Source organism: Camelus ferus, chromosome 17 (assembly GCF_009834535.1).
Source record: "Camelus ferus isolate YT-003-E chromosome 17, BCGSAC_Cfer_1.0, whole genome shotgun sequence".
Lineage (NCBI taxonomy): Eukaryota > Metazoa > Chordata > Mammalia > Artiodactyla > Camelidae > Camelus > Camelus ferus.
This window is the reverse complement of record NC_045712.1, coordinates 261,106-276,734: the sequence shown is the minus strand read 5'-3', so window position 1 is coordinate 276,734 and position 15,629 is coordinate 261,106. Positions and strand designations below refer to the sequence as shown.

Sequence of the window (15,629 nt, the reverse complement as noted above, 5' to 3'; positions counted from 1 at the left end):
ATCTTGTTAACACCACTTTTAATATCTATCTGGAGCCCAGCCACTTCTCATCATGGCTCCTGCCTCCACTGCTGCTTCCTTGCCCTGGGCCACTGTCCTCTCCTCCTGTACAGCCCTCCTCATTGGCTCCCCTCCTTTCATCTCTGACCCATATTGACCATTCTCACCTGGCAGTCAAGTGAGCCTTTGAAAACCTAAATTAGATTGTGTCATCCTTCTGCAGTGCCTCCCCATTTCACTCCGGGTAAAACCACAGTCCTTACAAAGCCCTCCGAGGCCGTACAGGATCTGCACTGCCCTCTCCCCACAGCCCCAGCCCTGCCCCCACCCTGGAACACACGAGGTGAGTGCTAGCCTCAGCGCTGGTTATTCCATCCACCTGGGCCTTCTCACCTCCTAGTCCTAGTTCTAACCTCAGTCCTCAGTTTGGCTTGCTCTGATACTTAATAATCCATCACCCTCACCCATCCTCCCGACTGTCTATACCCTGCCCTTTTTCTTTCTTCCATGGTTCCTCTTTCCTAACGTGCCACTACTCTTCTGCTCTGTTGTGTGAATTGTCACCTCCACCCCGCGCCCCAGCTGGACTCCAAGCTCCGTGAGGACAGGACTTCTGTTTTGTTTATTGATACATTCCAAGTGTCTAGACTACTCCTGGGTACGTAGTTGACACTCAGAAATTATTTGCTGAATAAATTTAAAAAAGGATATTTTAAAAATGAATCATCCTTTCAGAAACAGCGAGGAAAGGAAGCGACATGGAGGGAGGTGGTGCAATAAATAATATTTGCCTGTTCTCTGTGTGATATATATGCAAGTGTTTTTTAGGCTTAATTCAGTATCCCAGTTTTTTAATTTAACAGCTGTATTAAGGTATAATTTACAGGCCATAAAACTCACCCATTATGATTGTACAAGTCGGTGATTTTAGAAAATTTCTAGAGTGGTGCAACCACCTCCTCAAAAAGTCCCCTTCTGTCTGTCCATATGCAGTTAGCCCTCCCCCCAATGGCACCCTGATTTTATTTGTTTTTTATTTTTTGGCTCCCAGGTCTCAAAAGAATGATTTACACAGCAATGCTTTGTACTTTTAGAAATTACACATTTAAATATGAAATAAACTGTCATTGCTGAATGTAGGTAACAGTAGTGAACATCAGTGAGAATAATGGACTTGTGTGTCAGGCTGGCTGTGGTCTTATCCAGCTCCACCATTTACTAGGTCACCCCAATTTTTTTTCTGCCTCAATCTGTTTATCAGTTATATGGGGGTAACAACAGTAGCTTACAGAGTTGCTGTGAGGATTAAATAAACAATGAAACAAAATTTAGTATAGTGGCCAGCTTACAGTTAATCCCTGGTTTGTAAATGTGTATGCCTACTGCAGAATATAAAAGCAGGTTAATTTCCAACAGAGAAGATCATTTCTCAGCATTTTTTGAAAGGTAGTTGCAGAGCCATTTTTACTAAATTTTCTGTGCTCGTCTTTGACAGAGCTTTGACACCAGGGAGATAATTATCTACTTTTGTGTTAAATTCATGTTGACTATCAGAAAGTGTTCTGAGTTATGTTTCAGTCTTTATGTAGGGAGATACTGTGAGACTTCCTCTAAATGAGTGGGGGAGGGGCATTCATTGTAGCTCTTGTAGCTTGATAAGCCTGCACTAAATTATCTTTTTAACTTTTAATTAAATCAATCAATTAATTTTTGCAGGGTGGTGGTAATTAGATTTTTATTTAGTTAGTTAGTTTAATTTTTAGAGAAGGTACTGGGAATTGAACCCAGGACTTTGTGCATGCTAAGCATATGCTCTTCCACTTGAGCTATACCCTCCCCACTAAATTATCTTTAATAAGATCTTTTTCTCTGTTTTGTTATTTCTTTTATGTACATATACACAAAGCAGGGTCATCAGAAGCCTCTCGATTCCACAGATGATAATACTGAAAAACACTGCCCAGTGACAGTGAATCCTTGGCATATGAAAAAAGCTTTTAAAGTCATGAGTGAATTAAGACTGTATCGTTACATTAACATACATGTAACCATGGATCTCTTAACCTTTATTTTTCAGTTTATAATGAAGATATTCACCACATGTCAAGGTTGCTTTGTTTTATACAGGGAATATTTAAAGTCTTTTCCACAAGTTTTTTAAATAAGGAAGAGAGCAGGTAAGTTATCAGAAGTGTGAATGATGTAATCTGCCCTGTCTAGTATGGTAGCCACCAGCCAAATATGGCTAGCATGAATTGAGATGTTCTGTAAGTGGAAAATACATAATGGATTTTCAAGACTTAGTACAGCAAAAAGAATGTATACTGTTTATTACTAAGTTTTAAAAATGTTAATCACATTTTGAAATGATACCATATTGCATATTTTGGGATAAATATAATTATTACTGGAATTGATTTTATTTGTTTCTTTTTATTTTCTTAATGGAGTTACTGGTAAATTGTGACTTGCATTACATTTCTATTGGGCAGTGCTGGCTTCTAACTTACTGCAAGGAATATGAAAAGAAAACATTTACTAAATTCTTTTTAAATTGAGGAGTTGATTTACATCATGTTAGTTTCAGGGGTACAACACTGAGACTCAACATTTGTGTAGATTGTATTCCATTTAAAGTCACCATAAAATAATGGCTGTGTTTCCCCATGCTGTACAATACATCCCTGTAACCTACCCATTTTATATGTAGTACTTTGTACCTCTCAACCCCCTACCCCATCATGCCTCTCCCCTCCTCCTTCTCCCCCTGGTTACCACCAGTCTGTTCTGTATACCTGTGAGTCTGTTTCTGTTTTGTTATATTCATTAGTTAGTATTATTTTTTAGATTCTACATATAATTTAACACATAGAGTATTTGTTTTTCTTTCTCTGACTTATTTCACTTAGCATAATACCTTGTAGGTCCATCCATGTTGTTGCAAATGGCAAAATTTTATTCTTTTTTTTTAAGATTGAGTAATATTCCATAAGATATATAAGTATGTTTATATATATACACAAACATATATACCACATCTTCTTTATTCATTTGCTGATGGGCACTTAAGGTCGCTTCTATATCTTGGCTTTTATAAATAATGCTGCTATGAACTTATGGATGCATGAATCTTTTCTAATTAGTTTTTTGGTTTTTGGATATATATACCCAGGCATGGAATTGCTGGATCTCGTACTTTAATGTAGGATCAGTTGGTTTCTTGTTTAGAGTAAAAGTATAATCACCTTCATTTCCAACATGTGCTATTTCATGGCAAAGTGTTCTATTTTTCTTAACATGTTTTAATGATTTATAATCATTTTACAATGTTGTGTCAAATTTGAGTGTAGAGCACAATTTTTCAGTTACACATGAACATATATATATTCCTTGTCACATTTTTTCTTCTGTAAGCTACCATAAGTTCTTGCATATATTTCCCTGTGCTATACAGTATAATCTTGTTTATCTATTCTACAATTTTGAAATCCCAGTCTATGCCTTCCCACCCAGCATCCCCTTGACAACCACAAGTTTGTATTCTATACCTATGAGTCTATTTCTGTTTTCTATTTATGCTTTGTTTGTTTTTCAGATTCCACATATGAATGATCTCATATGGTATTTTTCTTTCTCTTTCTGGCTTACTTCGCTTAGAATGACATTCTCTAGGAGCATCCATGTTGCTGCAAATGGCATTATGTTGTCTGTTTTTATGGCTGAATAGTATTCCATTGTATAAATATACCAACTCTTCTTTATCCAGTCATCTGTTGATGGACATTTAGGCTGTTTCCATGTCTTGGATATTGTAAATAGTGCTGCTATGACATTGGGGTGCAGGTGTCATTTTGAAGTAGGGTTCCTTCTGGATATAAGCCCAGGAGCAGAATTCCTGGGTCACATGGTAAGTCTATTCCTAGTCTTGAGGAATCTCCATCCTGTTTTCCACAGTGGCTGCACCAAACTGCATTCCCACTAGCAGTGTAGGAGGATTCCCTTTTCTTCACAGCCTCTCCAGCATTTGCCAGTTGTGGATTTTTGAATGATGGCCATCCTGACAAGTGTGAGGTGATACCTCATTTTAGTTTTGACTTGCATTCCTCTGATAATTAGTGACATTGAGTATTTTTTCATGTGCCTATTGATCATTTGTATTTCTTCCTTGGAGAATTGCTTGTTTAGATCTGCCCATTTTTGGATTGGGTTGTTTGCTTTTTCTGATTAAGTCGTATGAGCTGCTTATATATTCTGGAGATCAAACCTTTGTCAGTTTCATTTGCAAAACTTTTCTCCCATTCCATAAGTTGTCTTTCCCTAAATTGTCTTTTTGTTTTACTTATGGTTTCCTTTGCTGTGCAGAAGCTTGTAAGTATCATTAGGTCCCATTTGTTTATTCTTGCTTTTATTTCTATTGCTTGAGTAGATTGTCCTAAGAGAATATTTTTGAGATGTATGTGAGATAATGTTTTGCCTATATTTTCTTCTAGGAGGTTTATTGTATCTTGTCTTATGTTTAAGTCTTGATCCATTTTGAGTTTATTTTTGTGTATGGTGTAAGGGAGTGTTCTAGCTTCATTGCTTTACATGCTGCTGTCCAGTTTTCCCAACACAATTTGCTGAAGAGACTGTCTTTATTCCATTGTATCTTCTTGCCTCCTTTGTCAAAGATTAGTTGACCAAAAGTTTGTGGGTTCATTTCTGGGCACTCTATTCTGTTCCATTGGTCTATATGTCTGCTTTTGTACCAATACTGTGCTGTCTTGATGACTCTAGCTCTATAGAATTGTCTGAAGTCTGGGAGAGTTATTCCTTCAGTGTCTTTCTTTCTCTTCAGTAATGCTTTGGCAATTCTAGGTCTTTGATTGTTCCATATAAACTTTATTATGATTTGTTCTAGTTCTGTGAAATATGTCTTGGGCAATTAGATAGGGATTGCATTAAATCTATAGATTGCCTTGGGCAGTGTGACCATTTTAACAATATTGATTCTTCCAATCCAGGAGCATGGGATATCTTTCCATTTTTTAAAGTCTTCTTTAAATTCCTTCATCAATGGCTTGTAGTTTTCTGTGTATAATTCTTTCACCTCCTTGGTTAGATTTATTCCTAGGTATTTTATTACTTTGGGTGCTATTTTAAAGGGGATTGTTTCTTTACTTTCTTTTTCTGTTGATTCATTGTTAGTGTAAAGAAATGCAACTGATTTTTGAACATTAGTCTTGTAACCTGCTACCTTGCTGAATTCTTCAATCAGTTCTAGTAGTTTTTGTTTGGACCTTTTAGGATTTTCTATATATAGTAACATGTCATCTGCATATAGTGACAATTTTACCTCTTCTTTTCCAATCTGGATCACTTTTATTTCTCTCTTGCCTGATTGCTGTGGCTAGGACTTCCAAGACTATGTTGAATAGGAGTGGTGATAGTGGGCATCCTTGTCTTGTCCCAGATTTTAGTGGGAAGCTTTTGAGTTTTTCACCATTGAGTACTATGCTGGCTGTATGTTTGTCATATATAACTTTATTATGTTGAGATATGTTCCCTCTATACACACTTTGCTGAGAGTTTTTATCATAAATGGGTGCTGAATTTTATCAAATGCTATTTCTGCATCGATTGAGATGATCATGTGGTTTTTGTCTTTTCTCTTGTTGATGTGATGTATTACATTGATTGATTTGAGTGTGTTGAATCACCCTTGTGTCCCTGGGATGAACCCCACTTGGTCATGATGTATAATCTTTTTTATGTGTTGTTGGACTCTGCTAATATTTTGGTGAGGATTTTGGCATCTATATTCATCAGTGATACTGACCTATAATTCTTTTTGGTAGTGTCTTTGCCTGGTTTTGGTATCAGAGTGATGTTGGCTTCATAGAATGAGTTTGGGAGTTTTCACTCCTTTTCAGTGTTCTGGAAGAGTTTGAGAAGGACTGGTATGAGTTCTTTGTATGTTTGGTAGAATTCCCCAGTGAAGCTGCCCAGTCTTGGACTTTTATTTGTAGGGAGGTTTTTTATTGCTATTGCGATTTCTATTTCATTTCTAGTGATCAGTTTGTTCAAGTGGTGAGTTTCTTCTTGATTCTGTCTTGCTGGACTGTATGTTTCCAGAAACTTTTCCATCTCTTCTAGGTTATCCAGTTGGCTTCCATATAGTTTTTCATAATATTCTCTTTTGCTATTCTATATTTCTATTTTATTTGTTGTAATTTCTCCATTTTCCTTTCTTCTTTTGGTTATTTGGGCTCTCTCTTTTTTCTGCTTTGTGAGTTTGGCCAGAGGTTTGTCAATTTTATTTACTTTTTCAAAAAACCAGCTTTTGGTTTATTGATTTTTTTCTATGTTTTTTTTTTAAATCTCCATATTATTTATTTCCTCCCTGATCTTTATAATTTCCTTCCTTCTGCTGCCTTTTGGAGTTTTTTGTTCTTTTTCTAGTTCTTTCAGCTAGTGGGTTAGATTGTTTATTTAAGATTGTTCTTCTTTTTTGAGAAAGGCCTGTATTACTATAAACTTCCCTCTTAGCACTGCCTTTGTTGTGTCCCATAAATTTTGTGTGGTTGTGCTTTCATTCTCATTTGTCTCAAAGTATTTTTTAATTTCAACTTTGATTTCCTCATTGATGCATTGATTTTTTAATAGCTTATTGTTTAATCTCAATGCTTTCCTTTTTTTCTCCTTTGTTTCTCTGTTGTTGATTTCTAGTTTCATGGCATTGTGGTCAGTAAAGATGCTTGAGATAATTTCTATCTTCTTAAAATTTTTGAGGATGCAAAGGGTTCTTTCAAACTAAAGCAATGAGTCATTTTAAGACAAAAGATATTTCATATATACATAATTTTGCTCTGTATTAATCTACTTTTTGTTCTCCATAAATTTTTTCATGTGCCTATTGATCATTTGTATTTCTTCCTTGGAGAATTGCTTGCTTTAGATCTTCTGCCAGTTTTTGGATTGGGTTGTTTGTGTTTTTCTTATTAAGTCATATGAGCTGCTTATATAGTCTGGAGATCAAGCCTTTGTCAGTTTCATTTGAAAAAATTTTCTCCCACTCCGTAGATTGTCTTTTTGTTTTATTTATGGTTTCCTTTGCTGTGCAGAAGCTTGTAAGTATCATTAGGTCCCATTTGTTTATTCTTGCTTTTATTTCTATTGCTTGTATAGACTGCTGTAGGAAAGCATTTTTGAGATGTATGTGAGATAATGTTTTGCCTATATTTTCTTCTAGGAGGTTTATTGTATCTTGTCTTATGTTTAAGTCTTTGATCCATTTTGAGTTTATTTTTGTGCATGGTGTAAGAGAGTGTTCTAGATTCATTGATTTACATGCTGCTGTCCAGTTTTCCCAACACCATTTGCTGAAGAGACTGTCTTTACTCCACTGTATGTTCTTGCCTCCTTTGTCAAAGATTAGTTGACCAAAAGTTTGTGGGTTCATTTCTGGGCACTCTATTCTGTTCCATTGGTCTATATGTCTGCTTTTGTACCAATACTGTGCTGTCTTGATGACTCTAGCTCTATAGAATTCTCTGAAGACTGGGAGAGTTATTCCTTCAGCCTCTTTCTTTTTCTTCAGTAATGCTTTGGCAATTCTTGGTCTTTTGTGGTTCCATATAAATTTTATTATGATTTATTCTAGTTTTGTGAAATAAGTCCTGGGCAATTTGATAGGGAGTGCATTAAATCTGTAGATTGCCTTGGGTAGTATGACCATTTTAACAATATTGATTCTTCCAATCCAGGAGCATGGGATATCTTTCTATTTTTAAAAGTCTTTAATTTCCTTAATCAGTGTTTTATAGTTTTCTGTACATAAGTCTTTCACCTCCTTGATGAATGAACAGAAAAAGAAAGTAAAGAAATAATCCCCTTTAAAATAAATTTACTTTTATAAGATAAAATAGCTTTGAACAGGCTACTAATCTGAAGTTGTAACTGTTTTTATTGTGCTTACCAAGAAGCAAAGTTTCAGTTACCTTGATTGCTGTATTTTGCCAAACACCTTTTTTTAACCTATTCTTTTGTATATGAAAATATGATTTATCCACTGTGAGTAGGAAAACTTCAAGCTATTTTTACATTATTAGTAATGAACTTACAATAAGCATCCAACCTCCCATACCGAGACCCCTGGTGATCAACTGAATGCATTAACTGGATCACCAGCTGATATTACAATGTGTAATCTGTGGCTAGGTATCATAGATTACTCTGTGTAAATTTAATTTACTCTTATGAAGATCAAAAGCTCATTAATACTTCATTCTTTCCAATTGAGCTAAAAGTTTGAAGCAATTAGTATTTGAAAAAATATTTTATTCCATTAATTTATTTTTTCACTATGTAATCTGTGTTGGTTCCCTTTTAAGTATTGATAGAGTGTATTGTAAAATAGAAATGTATGGACTATATCTTAGGTTTTCTTGTTGTTGTTGTTATTGTTTTGGATTACTATTCCCTAACAACTTCTATTCCCTAACAGTTTATACAGCAACTTAAACAACAATAATGAAAAAGTAGCATCTAAGTGTTCATTTTATCTGCTTTCCAAATGAAGTGACCAAACACTTCAAGAGGATCTAGATTTTTCCTGCAAGGAAGAAATGAGAAAACATTTTTAATGATTAACAGAAGAGAGTTTTGCCACTTCTTAGTGAGGAAGACATTGCGCACTAGCTGCTTTAGCCTGAAGGCAGTTAATAGTCACACAGATGTGTCAGAAAGAGGGCTCCTGGCAGGGTTTGTCATGGCTAATGAATGAGTAAGTGTAAGTGCAGGTTTTATGTACTTCACCAAGGCATTATGTTATTTTTATCAATTATTATATGCAAGTAATTGTAAGTCTGTGTGGTTACACAGCTTCTTTTATATCCAAACATTATTCATAAAGAAAATACTCATGAATGGAAAGAGATGGTAAACACTGGTGGAAAACAGCCAAAGGTTTTTGTTTTTGTTTAAAACTCTGACATAATTTGAAATTATGATATATTACTAAGTCTTTTCCTAATAATAGCATGTTGACAAATGTTAATGTGAATAGACAATATGTAATGCTACATATCAAAGATTAGGGAGACTTTTGTATAATGAGTTAGAATCATTATTTCATTAATATCCCTCCTTGGTAGCACATCAACTCTTTTGACTCATTAATGCAACGTTGAGGATTTTCGAGTGATGGTAAAAAATGGAGAAAATAAAACTACACTGGCCTTAAGAAAGAATGTCTTTATAAATGCTTTAGTAACACGCTTCTAACACTAGTAAAATGGAAATTGGAAAAGTGATTAATTTGTAATTAAGCCTTTTAGAAAGTAAAACTTTTCGACTACTTTTTGATATTCCTTTTCCTTCATAGAAGAGAATTGCAAAATGTGTCTTAAGAAAATAACATACAAACTTTTTTTATCAGCGAGAATTTTTTTCCAGCTTTACTGAGGTACAATTGACAAATCAAATTGCATTATTTAAAGTGTGCAACATGATGGTTTTACATACTTATTATACATTGTGAAGGGAATCCATAGTTAATTAGCAATACCACCACCTCACATTTTATCTTTTTTAAAAAATGAGAACCTTTTAAGTTCTAGTCTTCTAGCAAATTTCAGTTAAATACAGTGTTGTCAGTTATAGTCCCCATGTTATACACTAGGTCCTCAGACTTTATATTATACAGACTTCATTTATCTTAAGTTGGAAGAACTGAAGATGATTAATTGGGGGCAAACTGGTGACACCGTGAAGATGTTTTGCTTCTTCAGAAAAGTTGCTAAGATTTAAACTAAGCTTATTTTCATTATGTGAGGAAGCATCCTTCAGAGACAACACACTACCTTCTGCCTTGCTCTAAGTTAACTAGAATTCATGTCTCTGTAAGACAACCCTTAACTCCTTCTTACTTCATCTCTTTATTGAGATATCCAGGGAGACATATAACCCCCAGCTCTTCCTATTGTGACCCCTGTTTTCTATATATTAGGTTGGGAATCTCATTGATGTCAAATGTGTCCTAATTCTGGTCTAAAATAAAATAAAATTGTTTAGCAATTGGAAAGCTGTGACTTAGCCACAGCCCTGTGGCACAATTTAGAAGAAATTTCATAGCTACAATTTATTGAAGCTAGACATTGACCTAAATGCCTTATATTCAGTGCATTATTTACTTCTTACAATAAGCTAATTTATCAGGTAAATAAATACCAATATTTACCCATTTTAGAGATGAGAAAATGGATATTTTGAAAGATTAAGTTATTTGCCTGAAGTTACACAACTAGTTATTGGCAGCATTGAGATTAAAATATTATAAACTCCACTTTATTGTAACTACTGATATCAAATTTAGTTTTTTTAACAAGCTATATTGTCCAAAATGTAATCTACATATTTTTAATGCAGAAGTTTAACTGTAGACTTACTTCAACACTGGAGCATTGTCTCCAAAGTTTTAATATTTTAAATAAAAGTATCTAGCACATGTATAGTTTTTACATGAAGGGAACAGAAATTAACTGTGATCCACATAAACATATAAAATAAAAGTTTAATGTGATTATTTGAAATAATTTTCTGCTACCTCTTATTATTTCCTTTGGAATAAAGTAGAATGTACACATAAGATAGAGAAGAAAAAAATTTAAACTAGGAAATAGTTTATATTAATTTACCTGAAAGAGTTACATTTTACTTCTTCACAACTTATTGTCTTCACTTGTCTTCAAATAAACTTATACTTGAAGTAAAAAATTTCACAATACCTACACATAGTAAGTACATGATAAATACTAATTACTCAGTTGATTACATATGATCAATTAGAGTAAACATTGTGTGCCAAGTGACTACCCAAGGAATTCTAGAGATCAATTAAAATTTTTATGTAGTGCACAACACAAAGCTTTATTATGTATTACTGTGACATTATACCTTGGGTTATTTATTGTGCTAATCACTAGGGTTGCAAAAATAAAAATGTACAAGAATCTCAAATATAGCAAGAGTTGCAACCAAGCAAATCACCTCACAAAAATAAATATGAAGTTCAGAGGAATGATCTTGGAGGCAGGGAAGTATATTAAAAACCTCATAGAAGAGGTAATGCCATACCAAATTCCTACTCACCCTGGAAACCAAACTGGTTTTGAGGTTGAGTAGGGATTTGGCAAGGCCATATACAATTGAAAGCTGTGTGTGTGTGCGTATATATGCATAATTACTGTGTGTATGTGTAAAGTTATGTTAGGGGCTGGAACATTGTGTTAGGCAGAATAATGATCTCCCAAGATATCCTGGATCCTGGAACCTGTGAATGATACCTTATAGGGCAAACAGGACTCTGCAGATGAGATTAAATTAAAGATCCCTGAGATGGGAGAAGTTACCCTGGAACACCCTCATGAGCCTACCTGTGATCACAAGTGTCCTGATGAAAGGGAGGCAGAGGGAGATTTGACTATGAAAGGGGAAAAGGTGATGTGATGAGGAAAGCAGAAACTGGAAGATGTGTTTTGAAGGCGGAGAAAGAGCACAAGCCAAGGAACACAGGCCATTGGAAGCTGAAAAAGGCAAGGTGATTGGATTTCCCTCTCAGCCTTCACAAGGAAGCATCCTTGCTGATAATTTGATGTCAGCTCATGTATCTGATGATTTCAGACTTCAGGCCTCCAGAACTGTAAGATAATGAATGTATGATTTATTAATACCAACAAGTCTGTGGTAGTTTGTTACAGTGGCAATAGGAAACAAACACAAACATGAGCTCTCACCCTGAAAAGCCTCACTAGAATCACAAACCTGACTCTAGCCCCAGGGGTTATCTTAGACTCAGTCTTCAGCATTATAAATTTGACTAATGTTATCATTCAGATGCTCACTTCATATTTTATCACCTATATGCTTTAAAGTCACTTCTCTTTGTTTATAGTTCAATCTTCAACCTGATTTAGAGTTACAAATATGCATTTCAGTGTTCCAGGAAAGACCACATGGCCCAGGGTTCTTTCTTTGGAAAATTACTGAATTCATACATAATAATGTAACTGTTTATTTCTAAGATCCTTAATGAGTCACATGCTTAGATTTGAATTTCAATAATACAATTTTAGCATCAATTCAGAAGAATAAAATAGTGAATGAGAAGTGGTAATAAGAGGACCAGTGAGAAAGAGACTAGATTACATATAGAAAAGGTTTGTCCTATATGGGAGCAATAAAAACATACTCTAAAGATATTTTGGATCCAAAATCAATTTTGTGATTGGATTACTGGGGGTTTTAGAGCCAAAGATAACTCTGAGATTTATAACTTGGTCAACTGAGTCATGAGGTAACTGAGCTAGAAAATACATGTGTAGGAACAGGTATACAGATTTAAAGCTAAATGTAGGTTTCTATTGGACATCTACATGGAGATTGATATTTTAAAATGTAAATGGAATGCAGTAGGGAAGCCAGTGTGCCTGTATGGAGTTTGGAGATAAGTGAAGCCACCTGGAGGTCTTTTGGAATAGCATGCTCCCAAAGAGCATGGAATAGGAAAGAGTTCCAGTTCCAGAATCCTAGGAAACATAAACATTGAAAACTCTGCATATAGAAGATCCAATGAGAGAGACTGAAAAAAAAAATCAAGGGAAAGTACATAAAGAAATGATGATGTTGAACCCAAAGGAAGAATTGTTTAGAGATCTGTCCTCTCTTGCATACCAGAGAGAGAGAGACAGTAGAGATAAGTGATTGCAAAGCAGTGCTGACATTCTGGGTGAGATTATAATTCACAAATCTGTATTTGTTTTTCTACCAATATTTGAGTTAATGGAACTAAAAAATCAAATGTAATGGGAATATATACATCAAAAAGGGTATGAACTTGCAGGATTTTATAAGACACTTCATATGCTCTCCCTTTTGTACTTTAGGCTATTTATTCTAAATTTTATTTTATTATAATTATATGATAGTAAGTGCATTTAAACCTGGCCCTCAGTTACCATGAGGCTTAAAAATAACTCTACTAATTCTTTGTCATTAAAAACAAATTCTCAGCCATTTGGTTTTATAGTATTCATGCATATTGGTGGGTCTTCTCACTGCCTCTTATAAATAAAATGCTATTAGGTTTCTGGTTAGAGGTTAAGAATTTTCATTCTCTGGAAAATGAAATTAAAAGAGATGAAACACATTTATACACACTAGAAACAAGGATACCAGTTCTGTGAAATGTGAAGTTTCTGATGCAATCACTAAGAAAAAGACATTTAGAAAGGAAAATGTTATCTACATTTGCATGCCCTTTTAACTTGGTCATGGTGTCATTGTGGTTATTACTCCTGAGTAGTAAGGTTATTAATCTCCATTTGAATAAAAATCAGGAGCCAGACTTGTTTGTATGAAACCAGAAGGCATTCTAAAATTCATATTTTCCTACTTCATATCTCATAGATAAGGAGATTCTTTGATTTAATCAAATGCTAACAAAAATGACTGTTTTCTGTAAGTTTTATTCACATACAAAGTTTAATTTTGGTAGACCCTGCTTTTGAACTAAATATAGCCTTTCTTACAAATCGTAAGTCACTCCAAGTTGAGCTGTTATAAGATATTAAATCAATTTTAATTAATCTCCTCTAAGGATGTAAAAATGAGATATATCTTTTCACTTGCTTTTTTTTTTTTTTTGGTCCATAGTCAGTTTACAGTGTTGCATCAGCCTCTGGTGTACAGCATAATGTTTCAGTCATACATATATATATATGTATTCCCTTTCATATTCTTTTTCATTATAGGTTACTACAAGATATTGAATATAATTCCTTGTGTCCTTTTCACATTTTTAGCATATGTATCACACCAAACCTTATTCCATTTATAAAGGACTTAGATCTTATTTCCAGTGTTGAATCATGGAATTCTAAAGAACCAAACACTTCTCAACACCGTTTCCCCTCCTCACCAATGACTTGGGCAGGAGCAGTTCAGGGTGCAGTTCGGGATATGTGGTGATTCTCTCAGAGATTTCACTATTTTTTCCATCAAGACCCTCTTGATGCACAAGCACTTGCTACATGACTTCAGTAAGTGTCTCCTTTCTTAAGATATTTAAACATACTTTACTGAATTAGAGACTATTGATAGGTCCCAATAGAGTGGGTGGTGAATAAAGAGCATCTCTCTTTGGCTTCCAAGAAAGTTTTATAAAGATGTTTGGTTTCCTTGTCTGACTTACTTTCTGGTTAGATGATACACTGAGTGGTGATGGTTCTGTACCTGCCTGTGATGGGGACAGTTGACTGCTAGTGTGTTGTGATGGCTGCTCTAAGCTGGTGTTATAGATTCTCTTCAAATCCAGGATTTGTCAGTAACTACTCATGTAAATTGGGGCAAAGATTAAATTTTGTGTACATCAGTTTTGTCATTTGTAAGTGGGGATGGTAGTACTTATGCATGAGTAGTTTAGAGATTTATGAAACCGTGAAAATAAAGTGCTTAATACAGAGCCTAAGTTAACAGCAGGCATTTAGTAAGTAATAGCTATACAAATTATTATATAATGATATGTGTATTATATGTTATATAAAATTATATATTACTAGTGATTTATGGAAATGTAGGCCTGACAAGTTAATCATGGAGGAAGCCTCCTTTATTTCTTGCTATATTTTTTAATCTTCTAAGCCCAAAGCCTGGCGTATCTGAGGACAGAAACATAGTAAAGGCTGTTATGATTGCATCAGTTGACTATTTTGATTCTACTTTCACAGCATATAATACAGTATTCTGATAGCTCACCTTTTTAATGCAGACCTTGGGAATGATTTCAGCAGTTAAAAAAAGAAAAAGAAAAGGCAGGACTTGTGCTAACATCTTTAGGTTCTTGTATCATTGACTGAAGTCTACAGATAATTGAGCAGAGTCTTTGTGCTGGAAAAGGTTGCAGGCACTAATATCATGCTGAGTGTTTTGTGAATTAATTCCCCATCACTTGAAATTAAAATCTTTTAATGTAATAGTACAGACTGGCCTACTGTCATTAACAGTTACTAAGGAAATTTACAATCTGCCCTCATGAAAGAGAGAAGACAATACTATTGAGCACTTATAATGAGCTATGTATTTTCATTTATAATAGCTCAACTAACTTACTTATTAAAAACTGTAATGCAATATTTTATACATTAGATGAAGTAACAGAAAATCATAGAAGTTAATGAACTTTTCCAAAATTGGACACATAAATGAATAGTGTACCTGAAATTCTTCCCAATATAATATTTCAAGTTTTAGGCATTAAACATTAACATAAACAAATTAAAATATGAATTTGTTATTATTCATTTTACATATTCATAAAATGCTTGCAGCCAGTTCATGACTGTTAGAAAATAGAAACAAATAGTTGGATATTAGAGGTAGAACATGTTTTGCAGGGAGAGAGTATATCATATCTCTTTTCTTTTTCTCTTTTGTAGCTTCTTTTAAGAGGAATTAGGAAAACAGTATTTTAAGATGTTTATCTGATTTCTAAATGATATCTTATGTCTCAAGAAATAACAAAGTCTTAGAAATTGTAGAATGTGTTAATAAATACAAATGCATCATAATCAGTAGTGTAAGAAAATCATGCT

At 34.3% G+C, this 15,629-nt stretch overlaps 1 long non-coding RNA gene across 1 annotated transcript; it reads left to right on the top strand.

Moving 5' to 3' along the window:
• The first annotated feature begins 4,441 nt into the window (after window positions 1-4,441).
• On the top strand, window positions 4,442-12,964 carry LOC116657060. The gene is made up of 3 exons (XR_004311987.1): window positions 4,442-4,453; window positions 5,989-6,004; window positions 10,848-12,964. It is a non-coding gene; the product is annotated as an uncharacterized LOC116657060 (long non-coding RNA).
• Window positions 12,965-15,629: the final 2,665 nt, after the last annotated feature.